Source organism: Rana temporaria, chromosome 4, assembly GCF_905171775.1.
Source record: "Rana temporaria chromosome 4, aRanTem1.1, whole genome shotgun sequence".
NCBI lineage: Eukaryota > Metazoa > Chordata > Amphibia > Anura > Ranidae > Rana > Rana temporaria.
In genome coordinates, this window is record NC_053492.1 from 190,592,798 (window position 1) to 190,611,117 (window position 18,320).

Below are 18,320 nucleotides of genomic sequence, written 5' to 3' on the forward strand. Positions count from 1 at the left end.
CACTTTTTAGGACAATAACTTGCATATTAGCATTTAAAATTAGCACTTTAGATTTCAAACGTTTGAGTCCCATAGACTTTAACAGGGTTCTAAAGTTCACACAAACTTTTGGTCTGTTCGCAGGTTCTGGTGCGAACCGAATGGGGGGGTGTTCGGCTCATCCCTACTTGCCAATACATAAATAACCCCCCTTCCCCAAATCAATGTATGCAATTATTTGCTTCCTAACTAAGGGCCAGATTCACAGAAGAGATACAACGGCGTATCTCCTGATACGCCGTCGTATCTCTGTGTTACGGCCGTCCTAACTATGCGACTGATTCATAGAATCAGTTACGCATAGCTAGCCCTAAGGTCCGACAGGTGTAATTGAATTACACTGTCGGATCTTAAGGATGCAATTCTAGGCCGGCCGCTAGGTGGCGAGGCCATTACGGTCGGCGTAGAATATGAAAATGACTCGTTACGGCGATCCCTGAACGTCCGCGCTGCCCGTCGATCTAACTTTACGTTGTTTCCGTCGAGTTACGCCGCAGAAAATTAGAGCTGAGCCCTAGTTGTTCTAAGCCATGTTAAGTATGGCCGTCGTTCCCGCGTCGAAATTAAAAAAAACACGTCGTTTGCGTAAGTCGTCCGTGAATGGCGCTGGACGCCATTTAGGTTAACGTCTAAACAAATGACGTCCGTGCAACGTCATTTAGCGCAATGCACGTCGGGTAATTTACCCGACGGAGCATGCGCAGTACGTTCGGCGCGGGAACGCGCCTAATTTAAATGGTGCCCGCCCCATTTGAATTGGGCGGGCTTGCGCCGAGCGCATTTACGTTACACCGCCGCAAGTTTACAGGTAAGAGTTTTGAGAATCAGGCACTTACGCTGTAAACCTGCGGCGGTGTAACGTAAATCAGATACGTTACGCTGCTGTGGAGCAACGTAATTGTATCTGAATCTGGCCCTAAGTGTGTAAGTCATGAAAAAAAATGGTATTATGCAGTGAAGGACTTTTTCCAGACCAGTGACTCAAATTAATACAACCAAAGGGTCAGCATAACAGCCAAGAGACAGCATTTTTATTGGCTGTTACAAATGTCAGACCCATATTTCGCTTTACATCTTTACTTTACCTATGTCCCAACAGCTGATAACAGCACAGTAGACTGGGGTCACTAGAGATGCATCCATGCATCACGTGTCCCAGGAGATCGATCGCCTAGAGGGAGGGGCCGCCTAAAGTGAGAGGAGAAGTCGCCGAGGCGGTCCCTGGGCGGAATGAGGAAGTGGGACAGGAAGTCCCACTCCTACCGAAGCCCCCACTTCCCCCCCAAAAAAATTACATGTCAAATGTTGCATGTAAGGGGGTGAGAATTGCTTAAAGCGGAAGTTCCACTTTTGGGTGGAACTCCTCTTTAATAACACTTTAAGCTTCCTTGTACGTGATTAGGTATGTTTTACATTTTTCACCCAATTTTTGCAAACTGAAATAAATCTCTTACAACGGAAACATTTTTTATACTGTTGGCCAATCAACCAGTATATTTTTGTAGGTAAATCCAGCAGAAACTCAGTAGGGAGCGGGTATGGGTACAGTTTTTCTGCAGCTTCTGAAGGGTACACTTTATACCCCCAAATGTAAAGCAGAGATTAAAATGACCCCAACAGTACATTCTGAATTTAATTGTCTTGATAATAATCAAAAACCACTGGCAATGATGAATAAATTGGAGCTAAAAAAGTGTGATCATTCATGCCTAGGGAAGTATCATCTATTAATAAATACAAACATGTCACTGTCATATTGTGCACAGATCCCTGGCAAATGGCTATAAAATATACACATTATTTTCCCAACATATTTACAGCAACACTGCTGACTCAGAAGAAAGAGTTAAAATCTGTTTTCTAATGCTTAGTGAAATACGGATGGCATGTTACCCAACATGCACTCTTATCAAGGCCATGCATAATTGAGAAATGCGCTAGAGCTGCATGTCCAGTGACCCGAAGGTAGCCCATGTGTTTTCCGCCTTCCTTCAGCTGTTTTATGCCTGAGGGAGAAGCATACTTCAATAAAGTGTTGGTACATTCTAAAAATCAAGCAATCTGGATTTCTGCAGCGTTAAAAGCTTAGCAATTTATAGAAGACAAACACCTATATTTTACAATAAAGAAACTAATTTGTGATGCTTTTGTAAATCTGAGAGCTGTAATCACAAATAAGAAGATGGCAATTATTTTAAATATCATTCTACAGCATTTGTTGTTTTCCATGATCCGTGAAATGTACGTGCACAGAATTTTGAACTGGCATTACTCAACATACCTGTTAAGTGATGAAAGAGACCTTCCTGATGTATAGGCCATTATCACAAAGGTCATTTGTTTTTGAACAGTTAGAGGGCACCCCACTAGAATTTCAAGTAAATACAAAATACAGTATTTCAAGAATGTTCCAATGTATCTCTACAGGATCAAATATCTTTCTGATACCAAGGTGGCAATAAATTGAAATGAATGAATTGGAGTTCTATTCCACTAATATGTATAGTAGGAAGGAGGGTGAACAAGGAGTGGAATGCTGCCTGGCTTCCTCTTTATGTTGCTGCAAGCAGGGTCTGTAGGTGCCAACCCAAAGCTTGCTCGCAAAAGTGGCTATATGACAGCAGTTGTTCTCAAACCTCAGTCATCAAGTACCCCCACTCCGATTTAAAGCACCTGTGCAAGATAAAGGAAAACCTGCAAACATGGCCTGTTGGGGGTTCTTGAGGACTGAGGTTGAGAACCACTGCTCTATGGAACCCTGCAAGGGGAAGGAGCCAACCAAATAGAGGACCAATGGAGGAGGCATTTGTGAGAATGATGACTTTCACCCCGTGGCACATTTCGTGGCTTTTCGCCCTGTGGCACAGAAATGTGTGTTAATATATCATTCTATAGCCATTGTTTTGTGTTAACTTTTATAAATTGCCCATGGCTGACAGGGATTTATGTAATCTATGGGAATTAGGTGCCTACAGGATTTTAGTCACTAAATCTTCTGCAAAATCCAGTGCTTTCCTCTTAGTTATTTACTGCTGCATGTCACTTATATTGGTGTTTCACCACTAAGATGTTCCATTACAAGGATTTTTTTATTGAAATTCATAGGCCTTGTACACACGGTCGTTCCAAACCGATGAGAATGGTCCGATGGGCCATTTCCATCGGTTCACCGCTGAAGTGGCCTGACGGCCTGATATGCGTACACACCATCAGTTCAAATTCCGATCGGGTCAGAACGCGGTGACGTAAAACACACGACGTGCTGAAAAAATGAAGTTCAATGCTTCCAAGCATGCGTCGACTTAATTCTGAGCAGGCGCGGGTTTTGAACCGATGCTTTTGTGTACTAACCATCGGTTTGGACCGATCGGGCAGCGGTCCATCGGTTCGATTTTAAAGCATGTTTTAAAATTTTGGACCGAAGGACAATAGACCGATGGGCCATACACACGGTCGGTTTGGACCGATGAAACTGAACCTCGGTCCATTCTCATCGGTTTGGAACGACCGTGTGTACGCGGCCATAGTGGTCCAGTCAGTACAATTTTATTCCAACAAGCTTTGAATCTCATGTTTGTGCTATGACCCAGATCCTTCACATCACAGCCTCCCCCCACCCCTCTTTTCATAAATGTCCTCAGTTCCACCTTCACAGCTCAGCCCCTTCCTTTACATCACAGCCCCCTCCTTTCCATCACAGCACCCCTTTCACATCACAGTCCCCCCATTAGATTTGTATCCTCGGTCCTCCCCTTTACATCACCATATCACAACACTCCCTTCACATCACACACCCCCCTTTAAATTACAGCCCCTCTCCCCCCTTTCAATCAGTGTCCTTAGTCCACCTCAATTCATTTTTACACCAGTGCCCATAGTCCCCCTTTTACATCAATGTCCTCAGTCCCCCATTCACATCACAGCCCTCCATTACATCACAGCACCTCTGCTTTACATAATTGTCCATGGTCCTCCCTTTACATCTATGTCCTCATCCCCCCTTCACATCACAGCCCGCCTTTTTACATTACAGTCTCTCTCCCCCTTTACATCAGTGTTTGTTTTAGATAAATACATTTTTCAAAATAAGGTATATACATTATTCATGTTCTATTCAGAGGATACTGTAACTTACATGCTTAAAATTCTTTGGTTTTCAAAGACAATTCTAAAATTTCTCTAATCGTTTATTTTAGGGGTTGCCAGCTGCATAAAGAGGGCAATATATGCGGTACTGTTTATCGGGAGGTCAAGTTGAGCTTAAAACCCTCTTGGACAGCCTAAGATAGTGGTGTGAAAAGGGGGATATGAAGTCTGCATTGTTGACCATTAGGCGTGTGTAGGGGGTGAGCCTGGGCACACTGTAATCACTACGCGCAGTGCTGATTTCCCCTACTGCCCAGGCTTCCCTTGTGTTGCCCCCCGCCCCTCAGTACGACTGGCTTCCCTTCTCTCCTCTGCCCCTAGGTGCTGCGGGGGATGTTTCAGGATGTAGAGTGGGGGAAGGGGTTAGTAAATATGTAATTTACCAGCACCTTCCTTTTCTAAATGAACACACTCTTCATAACTGAAGCATAGCAGGTATAATCGTTACTATGGTTCAGTTTGTAAATGAACAGGAAGTTGTTCAGCATAGAGCACTTGCCATTCATTCACAGTTCAGTGCAACTCAGGTTGCAGAGAAAGGCATGTGTGTTTGAGCTTTGGGGTGAACACCCCAATGCAATAGGCTGCGCATGCCTAAGTTGTTGACAATGTTTTCCATTAGTGCTTCTAATTTTGCATGTCTAGTAAAGTGCAGGTTCTCTGTCTGATCATTCATCTGATCACCCTTTCTGTTAAACTGTTATGAGGCTACAGGTACAGAAGTGCCTAGGCACACTCACATACCAGAAAGTACTAAACAGTTTTTCAGGAGGAATTTAAAGCAGAAATATAACCATTGATTTAACAGTTTCAAAAAACAATTACATTCCCGGCATATTGTGCTCTCAACTAAACTGTCAAACCATCCAATGGCAGGTTTCATAACTAATCACATGTGCAGCATCATGGCAGTTGAAGAATAAACAGAGGCCAGGATGGCAGCATCCTTGGCTGAAAATGATAGAAGAGTTTACTTCCAATTTAGAGCTTTTTTTTTTTAAACCCCTGTGTTGTTTTCACCTAATTCTATATCCAAAGGTATAGGTAGTAAATTAAGGTCTTGTAAATGCTTTTTTTAACACTTACCTTGCTATCCCCACTGAGCGTGCGCCCATCTTCAGTGTGGGCATCTAAAGTCCATTGGTATCTCCTTCGGAGATACATCTCTTCTGGCTAGCTCACGCATGCGCATATCATACAAAGCACAGCGCGGCAAGGGAATGCTACAAGTTGTGGATGCCCATTGACTCCTGGGATTGATGACACTCATATCCCAGCAGCCAATCAGGAGGTGGACATGATGTACCTCGCCGCGGTGAGATACTGCGGAAGTGGAGGATTAAGAACCACAAAAAAAGGTATTTGCACTGCATGAAAAAAAAATCCTGTCAAAGTCAAGTAGATTATATGGAGTGGTCAAGAACGTGGGGGGAGTTGATAAAATGCCTGGAACTCTGCTTTTAAGATGAAACCTCAATTTTTACGATAATGCTTAGGTACAATGAAAGTGTATGTAAAGGCTATTATTTTTGTTAGTTTTGGATAGTATTGAAGGGTTAGACCTTTGTCAGTTTTTTTGCCATTTCTGTCTCTGCTGGGGAGATTTGCCCCTTTATTTATCCTAGTGGCCATTGTAACCCAAGATAGAATGTGAGTGGAAATTCCAAAAAATTGGATCAGATTAAAAAGTAAAGGACAAAAATCCCAATGTTCCTATAACAGGTCTCAAAGATGGAAACTCTGTTAACTATGGACATCTTTTCTTTTATTTATGTTCTCCAGACAAGAAGTAAATGGAAATCTCCCTAGCAGAACACAACCAGCAAAAAAAAAAAACCCTTAAAAGGGTCTTAATTATTTACTATTCTAGCTAAAACAAAACAAGTTTTAGTTTTACATACACTTAAAAGAACACCTTCACACCGGATTTTCGATCAAGTCCGCCTGCCAGTTTTTCAGACGGACCGGATTGGAAGCTCCATGCAGCCCTATGGACATGTGGATGTAAATAGACTGTGCCTTCAAGTCCATCCAGGTCTGGAAAAAAAATGGAAAAGGACTGCATCCTTTTCCATTTTTCAAATGTAAACATAATGGATTGGAGGTAGCCTGTAGTAAATGGACAGCGGAGTCCACTTACATCCAGCCGCTCATAGAGCTCTGCAGGTTGGCCTGTGTCTGCTGGACAAAAACAGAATTCACATGGATATAAAAAAAACTAACATGCATCCCATTTGGATCCAGTTCATCAGGGGATCTGTTCACCGACTCCCTGCTGATCAAAGCTCCACATCTGACCGCTCCATGTGAAAGGAGCCTAACATTTCTGAAATTTCCCCTTTAACATAGCAAATCTGAACTTTTTGCGCTCAGGTCCACTTTAAGGTTCGTTTCGAAGAGGTACGTTTGTTGTATGATAACTGAATCTACAAAAACAGAATTAAATCCCTGCATTTACAAGCAAGAATATTCAGACTTGAGTTTGAAAGCTTTTCTTTTAAATCTCCCTGAATGCTTTTAATTTATCTTCCACGTTTCAGTATCAGTTTTTCATTTTGCCATAATATGCGCGTGTGGGAAAGAGAGGAACATATGCATTTGTAATATGTAGACAAGAAATTAGTAAGGGACCCAAAGTCAATTCCTTCATAAGGGCCCTCTGCTGACTGTGTCTGCTAACGAAAAGAAACTTTAAGCAGAAGAGATGAAAGATAGTGATTCACTGACGATAACATAAAAGAGGAAGGCAGACATTGATATAGATGGATATCTAAATGAATAGCAATTCAGATATGCTTCATTTTGTATCACCTCCACCAGAGCTGCTGATAAAAATAAGCCTATTTGTAACTCCCCCAGTAAACACATTCCTTTATCATCTGACTCCCCAACATATCCCCTTGGCAGACAGCATTGGCTTGTTTTGCCCCAGGTTTCATGGAATAGTTCTTTCATACTGTCCATCATTCCAATGTAAGAAAGGCTCTCCACCCAGAGGCGATTCGGTTCGCATGTGCCGCGCTATATAAGTTTTTCATTCATTCATCCATTCATCAACACAGGCTAGAACACAGTGCAGTCGATAATCCCAAGGTGCACAATATCAGCAGCTGCTAACTATATACACCAACAAATGGTATTAAGTACATGTTAATCTAAAGATATTGTTTTCAGTGAAGTGACAGTTTTTATTGTATTCAAAATTACAGTCATGGATCTTTTTCGTGCAATAAACTTGATACTGCAGTTGAACACAAAAATGAAATTATGTATTTTAAAATGCTGTATTTTTATTTTGTTTTTTGGAAGAGCATTTTATCTAATATCTACATAGTGACATAAACTTTTCCAATTTGATGCTAAAATACGCATTATATGGTCTATTTCAGCAAAATATAATACCATTCTATACAACAAAAGCATTTTGATTGCTCCTTTCATAAAGAATAGTGAAACGGGATATATTGAAGAACAAGAAGGAAATATATTAGCTATCCTAGCTTAGACTTCCACTAATCTGTACTTTATTTATTACTCTGTCAGTGACTTGAGATGTATAACACTCTTTAGTACAAAAATACTGAGCTTCATGTTTTAAAAGTGCTTGAAAAGGAAAGCTGAAGTGTTGCCAATAAAAACCAGTCAAGTACAGGCCTTTGCCTTCTCAAACCTGCAACGTTTAATTGGTTGTTAAAGAAAGCTACTTCTTTTTTTTTTATATCGGGTTTTTGTGCATTGATTATTTTGTCACCTCTGTAAAATGTGCTTTTGGAAATTCTAATGATTTTATTTTCCGATATCACATGAAATTGTCCTGAATTTAAATACTTAAAGTGTTTAATTCAAAGGAGGTCAGTGTTCTAACCTTACCAGCATCTGGTACATCTAAGTGCTGGTAATTTTCAGTTAAGTTTAATAATCATCTAAAAAAGAACTTAATCTTAAGGTGAATAGCTTACCAAGTTGCTGTATGATAAGGGAAGTCTATGAGGGCTTAATACAATTGTATCCATAAGTACAAAGTTAGATACTTTTTAAAGTAGACGTGTACCTAAGTGTTATTGTAAAACTACGTTAAAAGCTTAGGCATGCGCCAGATGTGCCTCCCTGCGCACTAGAATTATCACTCTGTGTGTCAGCGGGGATATTGGAACTATCTCCCTCTGACCAGTTCTGCCACTAGTGAAGTGTTTCCATAAAAATACGTGTGTGTGTATATATATGTATATAGATATAGATAGATATATATATATATATATATAGATATATCTATCTATATATACACACGCTGTATTTTTTGGCGTATAACACTTACTTTTTTACCCTGAAAATAGAGGGTAAACTGTGCCTGCGTGTTATACGCAGGGGGCCGTGGAAAGTTTTTTTGCCTGAAACCCTCTTAAAGTTAGGGTGCGTGTTATACACCGATAAATATGGCACACACACACACACACACACACACGCATGTGTGTTTTAGCTTTGGGGTGCACACCCTAATGCATTAGACTGTGAACACCTATGGTTGAAAGGATAACAATACTTTTACACAACTCAACCATAATAATTTCCCACCCCACCTTCTAGATGTTCCTGATGGAGAGGCAATCTCCCAGTAGGGTTTCACATATATGACTTCTCCATCAGGGGTTCTGTAGATAAAAGGCCAGGCATGTGCCCTTCTGAGGTGGTTTGGAGTTATTATTTGCCCCACATAGGAAGTGGCTCTTGGTCCAGGTTACTTGAGTAAAGGGTGTATATGCAGCAGGGAGAAAGTAAGGAGAAGTGGTGTTAAGAATAATATTTGCATGAAAGTATTGAAAATGATTAAATAGTGCCACACTGCTCATACCTAATGATTTCCACAAAAATAAACAAACAAATACATTAACCCCCCTGGCGGTATTCCTGAGTCTGGCTCGGGGTGGAATTTCAGAACCAAAAGCGGTAACCCCGAGTCCGACTCGGGATCGCCTTGCAGCATCCACAGGCAGGGAATTACTTACTTACGGTGTCCTTGCTCGATTCACACAGTGCCTGTGTGCCGCCGAGCTCCATTCCCTGCGACGTTAAGACGCACAGGGGCGGAGATTGGCACCAAATTTAAAAAAGTGAATAAACACATTACATACAGTATACAGTACTGTATGTAAAAAATACACACCCTTTGTCCCTAGTGGTCTGCCCAGTGTCCTGCACGCACTTTTATATAATAAAAACTGTTCTTTCTGCCTGGAAACTGGCGATTGTCCATAGCAACCAAAAAGTGTCCCATTATGTCAAAAGCTAGAAAACACAGATAATAAATTTTAATCACTTGCAGAATTGAGCGATATCGATTTGTGGGGAAATTTGTCATCAAAAATAAAAGTAATGACAGCGACAATTCTGCAACTGAGCAAATTTCTGTGTTTTTGATTTGATTACATTATTGAATAATTTTTATTATAATTATATTATTATTTGTAATAATTATTTATAGTTATTTATTATATTATAATTTATGATTTTGTTTTTCAAATTTTATTATACCCAAGATGTCTACTAGACTCTTGTTTGGACATATTTAAGTGAGTTATTCCTAAGGCCTCGTACACACGACCAAGAAACTCGACGGGCAAAACACATCGAGTTCCTCGTCGAGTTTCTTTTTAGGCTTGTCGAGGAACTCGACAAGCTTGCTTTGCGTACACACAGTCAAGCCAAAATCTCCTCGTTCTCAAACGCGGTGACATACAACACATACAATGGCAGGGGAAGTTCGATTCCACTGACTAAACTCTTGGGGCTGCTTTTGCTAATTTCATGTGTTTGCATGTTAAATAAAAGTTTGGTAAGAGACGATTTGCACTTTTCAGTCTGTTACAGCTTTAAAAATGTGTTATCTCCATTACAAATGCTACTTTTACTCCCGTCTCATACTTTAATCTGAGCAAGCGCCGGTTTCTTAGCATACAGATGTCCGAGTTTCTCATTGAAAACCAGCCCGTCGAGATCCTCGACAAGCCAAATCAGACTCCCGTCGAGAAAATAGAGAACTTGCTCTCTTTTGGCTCGTCGAGGTTCTCGACAGTTTCCTCGACAAAAATGTACACACGACCGTTTTCCTCGGCAAAAAAATATCTCCCAGCAAGGTTCTTTGGCGAGAAACTCGGTGGTGTGTACGAGGCCTAAGAATTGCAGGCCTACAATGTAAAACGTCAAATTTCCATGTAAAATAATGGTACCGCTTTCAGCACCTAAAATCTGAAATAATCATACTGCCAGGGAGGTTAAAAAATGATGACATACTTGATACAATTATACAGTATGATACCCAATTTGTGCAAATAATAAATAAATATGAAAATCCATAATTGATCAAAAAAAGTTTTCTCAACATACATCATGTAATAGTGATTAGTGTTGAGCGGAATACGCCATATTCGATTTTGCGATATATCACAAATATATAGCCGAATATTCGAGAAATATTCGCTAAAATCGAATATTCGTGATATTTTATCCAAATGAAATTTTTGCGAAATTTCGCTATTGCGAATGCGAAAATAATTGCGAAATTTCGACAAGTGCGGTAGGAGAACTCTGATTGGCTCATGCTGAAATCGAATATTCGTGATATATTATCGAATTTTCGCAAATGCGAAAATGATTGCGGAATTTCGACAACTGTGGTAGGAGAACTCTGATTGGCTCTGATGCAAAAGAAGGGCGTAGAAAATAATCGCGCAATATTCCTATTGCCGAATATTCGCATTGCGAATATTTGGCAATATAAAGTGATCGCTTCAGCTACTCGGCCCAGTGTCTCTAATCATACCAGCAATGCTTTTAGACGTCGATGGAGATCACTTGGATGTGATCTGTTTTAAAAATAAAATTGAAAAAATAAGATTATTCGGAAAACAATATTGCGAAATTGCGCTAATGCGGATGCGAAAATAATAGCGAAATTTTAACAACTGTGGTAGGAGAACTCTGATGCAAAAGAAAGGCGGAGAAAATAATCGCGCAATATTCCTATTGCCGAATATTCGCATTGCGAATATTCTGCAATATAAAATGATCGCTTTAGCTACTCGGCCCAGTGTCTCTAATCCAGTGCTTCTCAAATAGTGGGGCGCGCCCCCCAGGGGGGGCCCGAGGCTCCATAAAGGGGGGCTCGTTCCGGACCGCGGCGATCGCGCCATTTAGTATCCGCTTCTGTCCCCAGCCTCCTCCGCTAGTTAGAGGAGCGGACGGCGGGAGGAGGGACATTTTTTAACTGGGGGACGGGACCAGAGAGGTAGCAGGCTGTCATGTTGGACGGCAGGTGATTGGCTGCTAGGAGGCGGTCCTAGCAGCCAATGACCAGTTCGCCCAAAAGTCGCCCCGCCCAGTGCTGCTGCGGCTTCACTTGACGAATGTCCCGCCTCCTGCTCTCCGTGCTGAAAAGTTACAGGTAGGAGTGGAGAGGGAGGAAGGGAGTAAAAATATATGGAAATGTTAAGGACGAGGAGTGGGGGCTGTGCTGTGGGGGGAAAAGGGGGGTTATGTGATGGGGGAAACTGTGTGCAGGATATGTGATGGGGGTCATGTAAAGGGGGCAATACTTTGTGGGGGGGGTATGTGATGGGGTCATGTAAAGGGGGCAATTCTGTGTGGGGGGATATGTGATGGGGCAATACTGTGTGGGGGGGATATGTGAAGAAGGGCAATACTGTGTGTGGGGGGATATGTGAAGAAGGGCAATACTGTGTGTGGGGGGATATGTGAAGAAGGGCAATACTGTGTGTGGGGGGATATGTGAAGAAGGGCAATACTGTGTGTGGGGGGATATGTGAAGAAGGGCAATACTGTGTGGGGGGATATGTGGATACAGTGTTATGCAGAGGTGTACTTATAACAATTTTATAGACAAATGATACTATTTACAGTCGCGCGGGGGGGCGCGAAATGTTTTCTTCTTCCTAGGGGGGGCATGACAGAAAATAATTGAGAAGCACTGCTCTAATCATACCAGCAATGCTTTTAGACGTCGATGGAAATCACTAGGATGTGATCTGTTTTAAAAATAAAATTGAAAAAATGCGAATATTCGGAATAGCGAATATTGGCCGCGAAATTCGATATATTCGCGAATACTCGAATATGCCATATTCGAGCCGAATATTCGCAATACGAATATTCGTGAGCAACACTAATTAGTGATCCACACAGAAACTTGATGCTAATTCTTTCATAGTCTTTTCAATGTCATATATGCTCTTGGCTGTGATCCACTGTTATAATACATAAGGTCTTCCACCACTACATATGGACGTCGGGACAGCGTCAAATTTTGTGTCGTTTACGTCGTTTGCGTAAGTCGTTTTGCGAATAGGGCTTTGCGTGAATTACGTTCACGTCAAAAGCATTGACTATTTGCGACATGATTAGGAGCATGCGCACTGGGATACGTTCACGGACGGCGCATGCGCCGTTCGTTAGAGACGTCATTTACGTGGGGGGTCATGTTTTATTTACATAAAACACGCCCACCTCTTCAGAATTTGAATTCGGCACGCTTACGCCGGCAGATGTACGCTACGCCGCCGTAACTTAGGTTCTTTGTGAATACAGCCCCAGCCTCACTAAGTTACGGCGGCGTAGCGTATCTGAGATACGCTGCGCCCACACAAACTTACGGCGGGCTATCTGAATCTAGCCCTATATTTCTCTTTATCAGTGAACCTGATATGTTCAATGAACTGGTAAAATTGTCTAAATCATGATTCACAATTAAACCCAAAGCTGCACATCAGCTACCTAAAATGGATGGCTGCTCGCAAAAGCAAATTCAGTGGGCTTTTAGCGCCAAAGGGAATTATGAGCAGAGGCCTGCCTAGTGCCTACCATTGACGTTATTGACTTACAATACCAATGTCATTCAGGGGAACCCCTTACTTACTCACTCATCTTTAGCCCTGAGAAAAAATTATACTGCAGTTTGGAGGCTTTGGAGAAAGACAAACTGTATAAATTGTCATAATTGCTGACCTGTGCTGTAACTTCATATGTCACCTGCCCACATACCTCTGTTCCCAGTATATGAAATATGATATTGTTTCAGTCCTAGATGCAATTTTGTGTTGACTATTTCTTCTCACTTGCTCTTATTACACTTTTCCATTTACAGTTGCTCCTGGTATGTCCTGAATTATTTTCAGTGGAATGTCTGCTTTTAAAAATGCATTGGTGGTAACTCCTCATACTGTGTTTTAAAGTACCTCATACATATTTTATGTGCAGGTACCAGAACAATGAAAAGCTGTGAACTATTTATATTCGCTCCAGCGGAGCCTTGTTCTGATGTCAGTCATAAGGAAAATAAATTGTTCATCCATTGGCCCCTGTTACAAAACCATTTAACACATATGACCAATTTACCACCACCTGCTGTCATGTTTACCACAGGTATTTTGTATAAATGGCAAACTAAGTAGATAGGGGAAATCGGAATAAGCAGTAACACATAGCTCTTCCTTCCTTTTTATGATATATTCTTTAATACATTGCTGCATATTCTCATACTTAGCAACAACTACTCCATAGGGCTTTCTTGAAACCACCATAATAGGTTGTGATAGATAGCAGATATTGCTCGAACAGCCTTTATGTCTCTAAATTTTCACCTAAAGGTGTTTAATATCTTGAAATAGTGCACGCACAGGACTGTTTTGTATTTATTACCTGTTACGGTGACTCTGCCAATAAAATGTAAGAATTAATCAATTACTGTGGTAGCTGTTCAGTACTTACTTTTTCTTTAGAATAAGGGCATGATATTATATGAAACGGAACAACATCCAGAGTCTAGGCACAGGTATACCCAGTGACCAGAAGCAGAAATAGGGGATGTCGTGTCCCCCCAACCTGTAATGTGCATGTGTCTGTGTACATGCACTCCCATGACTTGTTTAGTAGCAACCACTTCCGTTATTTATTTGTAAAATGTATGGCAGTATTTGATGTTGGCATGTTCAAATAAACTGGCTCCAAAATTAGGTGGCAGGCACATACTTTTAAACATTATCCTCAGTGCCCAGGGCACTCTAATATTAAAATGTTTGGCACATTTTTGCGATGTTGAACAATGGCCTACCACCATGCCTTATTGGTTTATAATTTTGATGGAATGTCTTATTGCCCAATTGGAAGGCAGAAGCAGCGAGCTAGTGCTCAACATTGCTATAAAGTTGCTGATAGGTATTGCCCACTTTTTAGTCTATTAACTTTATAGTTCTTATTGATGTAAGGAAGGAAGGAAAGGAAAATGCGCACATAGGTCCCACGCGCATATGTGAACAGCACTCCCAAGACGTTTAGTAGCAACCGCTTCCGTTATTTATTTGTAAATGTATGGCAGTGTTTACTGTTGGCATGTTCAATTAAACTGGCTCCAAAATTAGGTGGCAGCACATACTTTTAAACATTATCCTCAGTGCCCAGGGCACTCTAATATGAAAATGTTTGGCACATTTTTGCGATGTTGAATACTGGCCTACCACCACGCCTTATTGGTTTATAATTTTGATGGAATGTCTTATTGCCTAATTGGAATGCAGAAGCAGCGAGCTAGTGCTCAACATTGCTATAAGGTTGCTGATAGATGGTGCCCACTTTTTAGTCTATTAACTTTATAGTTCTTATTGATGTACTATAGTGTACTAACCACTTCCCTCAAATGGACATACCTGTTTGTCCTTGAGTTGAAGTGGTTATACCTGAGCCATGGCTGCAGCTGCAGTCACGCCCCTGATATCAATATTTTCAGCTGAATAAAGTAAAAGTGATCCGAGATAAATAGCCACCTGATCACTTTTACATGTGACAGAAGGGGAGCCCGGGACTGAAGCGGGCAGATATTGCCAGCTTACCATAGAGATAACCAAGGATCGCAACAAGTATGTCATTGCCCATGCTATCACAAGAGATGTTGTCCATCCCTTGTGATAGCAATAAAGTTGATAAAATTAAAAAAATTAAAAGCACCCCTGCCCCCCTGTGCTCTCACGCAAAGGAAAATGCGCACATAGGTCCCACGCGCATATGTGAACGGTGATCGCACCACACATTTGAATTATTGTCACAAATGTCAGAGTGAAAGCAAAAATTCGAGCACCGGACCTCCTGTGTAACTCTAAACTGGTAACCTGTAAAGGCTTTTAAAGTTTCGACCTATGGAGATTTTTAAGTACCATCATTTCTCACCATTCCACAGCTGAATGCAATTTTAAAGCGAGACATGTTAGGTATCTATTTACTCAACGTAACATTATCTATTATATTTTACCAAACCATTGGGTTTTATATTGTGTTTTTGGGCATCAAAATTCATTAAAGTGTAAGTGTAATAATTACTACATAGTTTGTTGTGCATTTCCCTAAACACGACAATGCCTGACAACAGGATTCCCATTTTATTATGTGGGGCCCAATCAATACTGAGAACTGTGCTGCTGGTAAAATTAGTGAAAAGGCTACACAATAACACAGTAAACACCTGCATAAATCCAGTCCACTGGCTGTAATAAACATAATACAATATTTAAAAAAAAATCATGTTTTAAATAGTTTTTGATATGTTTTATGTATAATATTTACTGTTTTTATATATATATATATATATATATATATATATATATATATATATATATATATATATATATAGTGTTCGCATTGAATGCATGAAGAAGGATTTTCAGAGAACTGCAGGTAAGCTAAAAAGAGAGCTACATTTATCGGACTGAAACCTCAGACCTAGACACAAAATAAGGGATGAGCAACTTTTCTTACTACCTGTTTTTGTAAATTTTAGCTTGAGCTTTTGAGTTTTGTAAGCAGGACTTTTACAGCTGATAGAAAAGAAACATAAGAAATACACATAAACACATGAAAACTAGTCTAAAGAGTACTGCATAATATTCATATGCAATACTTGTAGTCCAGAGCATAATAAAGACATAAAATATATGCAAAATCACTCAACATTCCCTTAAGATGGTGTATCGGGATTTGCGGCCAGTGGATTGACATGTTAGGGCCATACAGATGGGCACTGTTTATCCACTCTACTAATGTCTTTTTAGTTTTCCATTTTTTTTCTCTAAGTTTTAGGTTAGCCAGTATCGTACATTTTTATCCATTTCCAGTTGTATGTTCCATGCCAACTTAACACTAAATTATCACAACGTTATCAGTATTTTGATGCATGTATTTCGAATATATAAAAAGTGTAACTCCTGCGCTGTCTGTGAATATCAAACGTGGGGGGGGGAGGGAAGTGAAAGGGGCACTGCTGCAAAACCTAGGAGGGTCTACCTCGATAGACAAACGTGATAATGGAAAAAATAAAAGGTGTCTGCGCTGTGAAACACAATATAAGTAAAACTTAGATGTGTAGAGAGGGGAACGGACACAAGTGGCGGTGAACGCGTGAAATACAAAGTGATAAGTACAGTAAAATGGCAATATTTTGAACAATTCCTCAATACATATTGGAGATACACATATGTAACTGATATATAGTCCAGAGAACAAAAGAAAGCAAAGTCTCAAAAAAGTCTGGTAAGTCTAATGGTTGAAAGTAAAGCCAAAAATTCAGTAGAAGGAGACCCCACAGCCAATCATGGTGAAGAAAGATAAGCCGTACACCTTGAGAAACTCCACACACACCTCTGGTGATCCCAGCAGCTCACCTTAAATCAGGCAAAATGGACCTGATAGGGGAACCTTGGTAGATGGAAGTCTGATCTTGATGGTAGAGATAGCTCTTACGATCCAGGGCAGTACATGCAAATATATGAACATACAGAAGGATAGTGTAATATTGCTGGATATTGTGTTTCACAGCGCAGACACCTTTTATTTGTTCCACTATTTCGAATATACATGCTAAATGTTTTAAAAAAATATCATTTAAATATTTGTCGGGCCAATTGACACATTTCAGAAGGCTTCCAAGTGTTAAAACTATTTCTAAGCAACTGTTTAAAGCGTAATAGCTGTCTTAGGCAGACATATTTTGAAAGCCTTTCGCTATCATGCAATTCATGAAAGGTTCGCCACTTTGTTCCTTGTCAGCCATATTAGATCAGTGTGTAGCGGAGACCAATCATGGCAGAAGTAGAGGGCTGCACCTGGTTGTTAAATTATTAAATGCATTCTGCAGTGTCATTAATAAAAGAATGTAAAAACACTGAATTACTGATCAGAATGCATTACATGCAAAGGCATTAGATTCAACACAAGTAAACAAGGAATAATTCTTATGGCAAAATATGTCATAAAAAAAGAAACCCAAGGCTGAAAAAGCTTCTCATATTTAGAGTCTAGCAACAGACATAAGGCAGACAACCTAACTGATTAAAGTGCATCCCTTGAGGAACGTTTTTTAAATAGCTTAATGGGTTAAAGCCCATATCTGATCATTTCACTGTGGCAGGAAGTAAGGGGAAATCTCCAATGTGTACCCAGACAGAAATGAGAAGATAACTAGGTACTAGCCTTCCCTACATTCCCTCATTGTGACCTTGTTAGAGAGATTTTCCCACTGTCCTGGTAACAACAGTATCACTACCAAATAAGTGGGGCAAATTAAACTACAAGGCCATAGCCCTAAAAAAAAATGTATTCAAATCCAAAAAAAATTGGCTATGGATATTTTGAATATTGATACAGTGTGTCTATAAAATGTATGTAATCTATAGTTACATGCACTGTGTGCTGTGACCACCATAGATGATCCAGGAGACCTCCATGCTTGGCTGTCCTTGTGAAGGTCATCTGAATCCTCCCAATATAGGAGTAGGCAAAAGTTTCTCGTGCTCATTGAAAATGGTATGGTGCCAATATTTCCTGCTGTATGCCCAAAGATACACAATGTCATATCCTGCTTTCAGAGCCTCAGAGAAGTTTTAGCCCAAGTGTAATTCTATATGTAAATGTATATATTGCTGATCAGTTAATCACAATCCAGCTTTGGGGAGCAGTACGCTAGTAGTAATGTTTGACCTTAAAGTGTTACTAAACCCACAACAGTAAAATCAGTCTGTATTTGCAGTATGGCATACTTGTTATACTCACTGTGGAATATAAGGGGTTAATATAAGAGGGTT

The 18,320-nt window shown here is 40.4% G+C and overlaps 1 protein-coding gene across 3 annotated transcripts in view; it reads left to right on the plus strand.

The window, feature by feature from the left end:
• The window catches only part of FGF12 (fibroblast growth factor 12), a 614,009-nt gene that overhangs the window by 309,902 nt on the left and 285,787 nt on the right, over positions 1–18,320 (plus strand). The gene's annotated exons all lie outside the window — the stretch shown is intronic.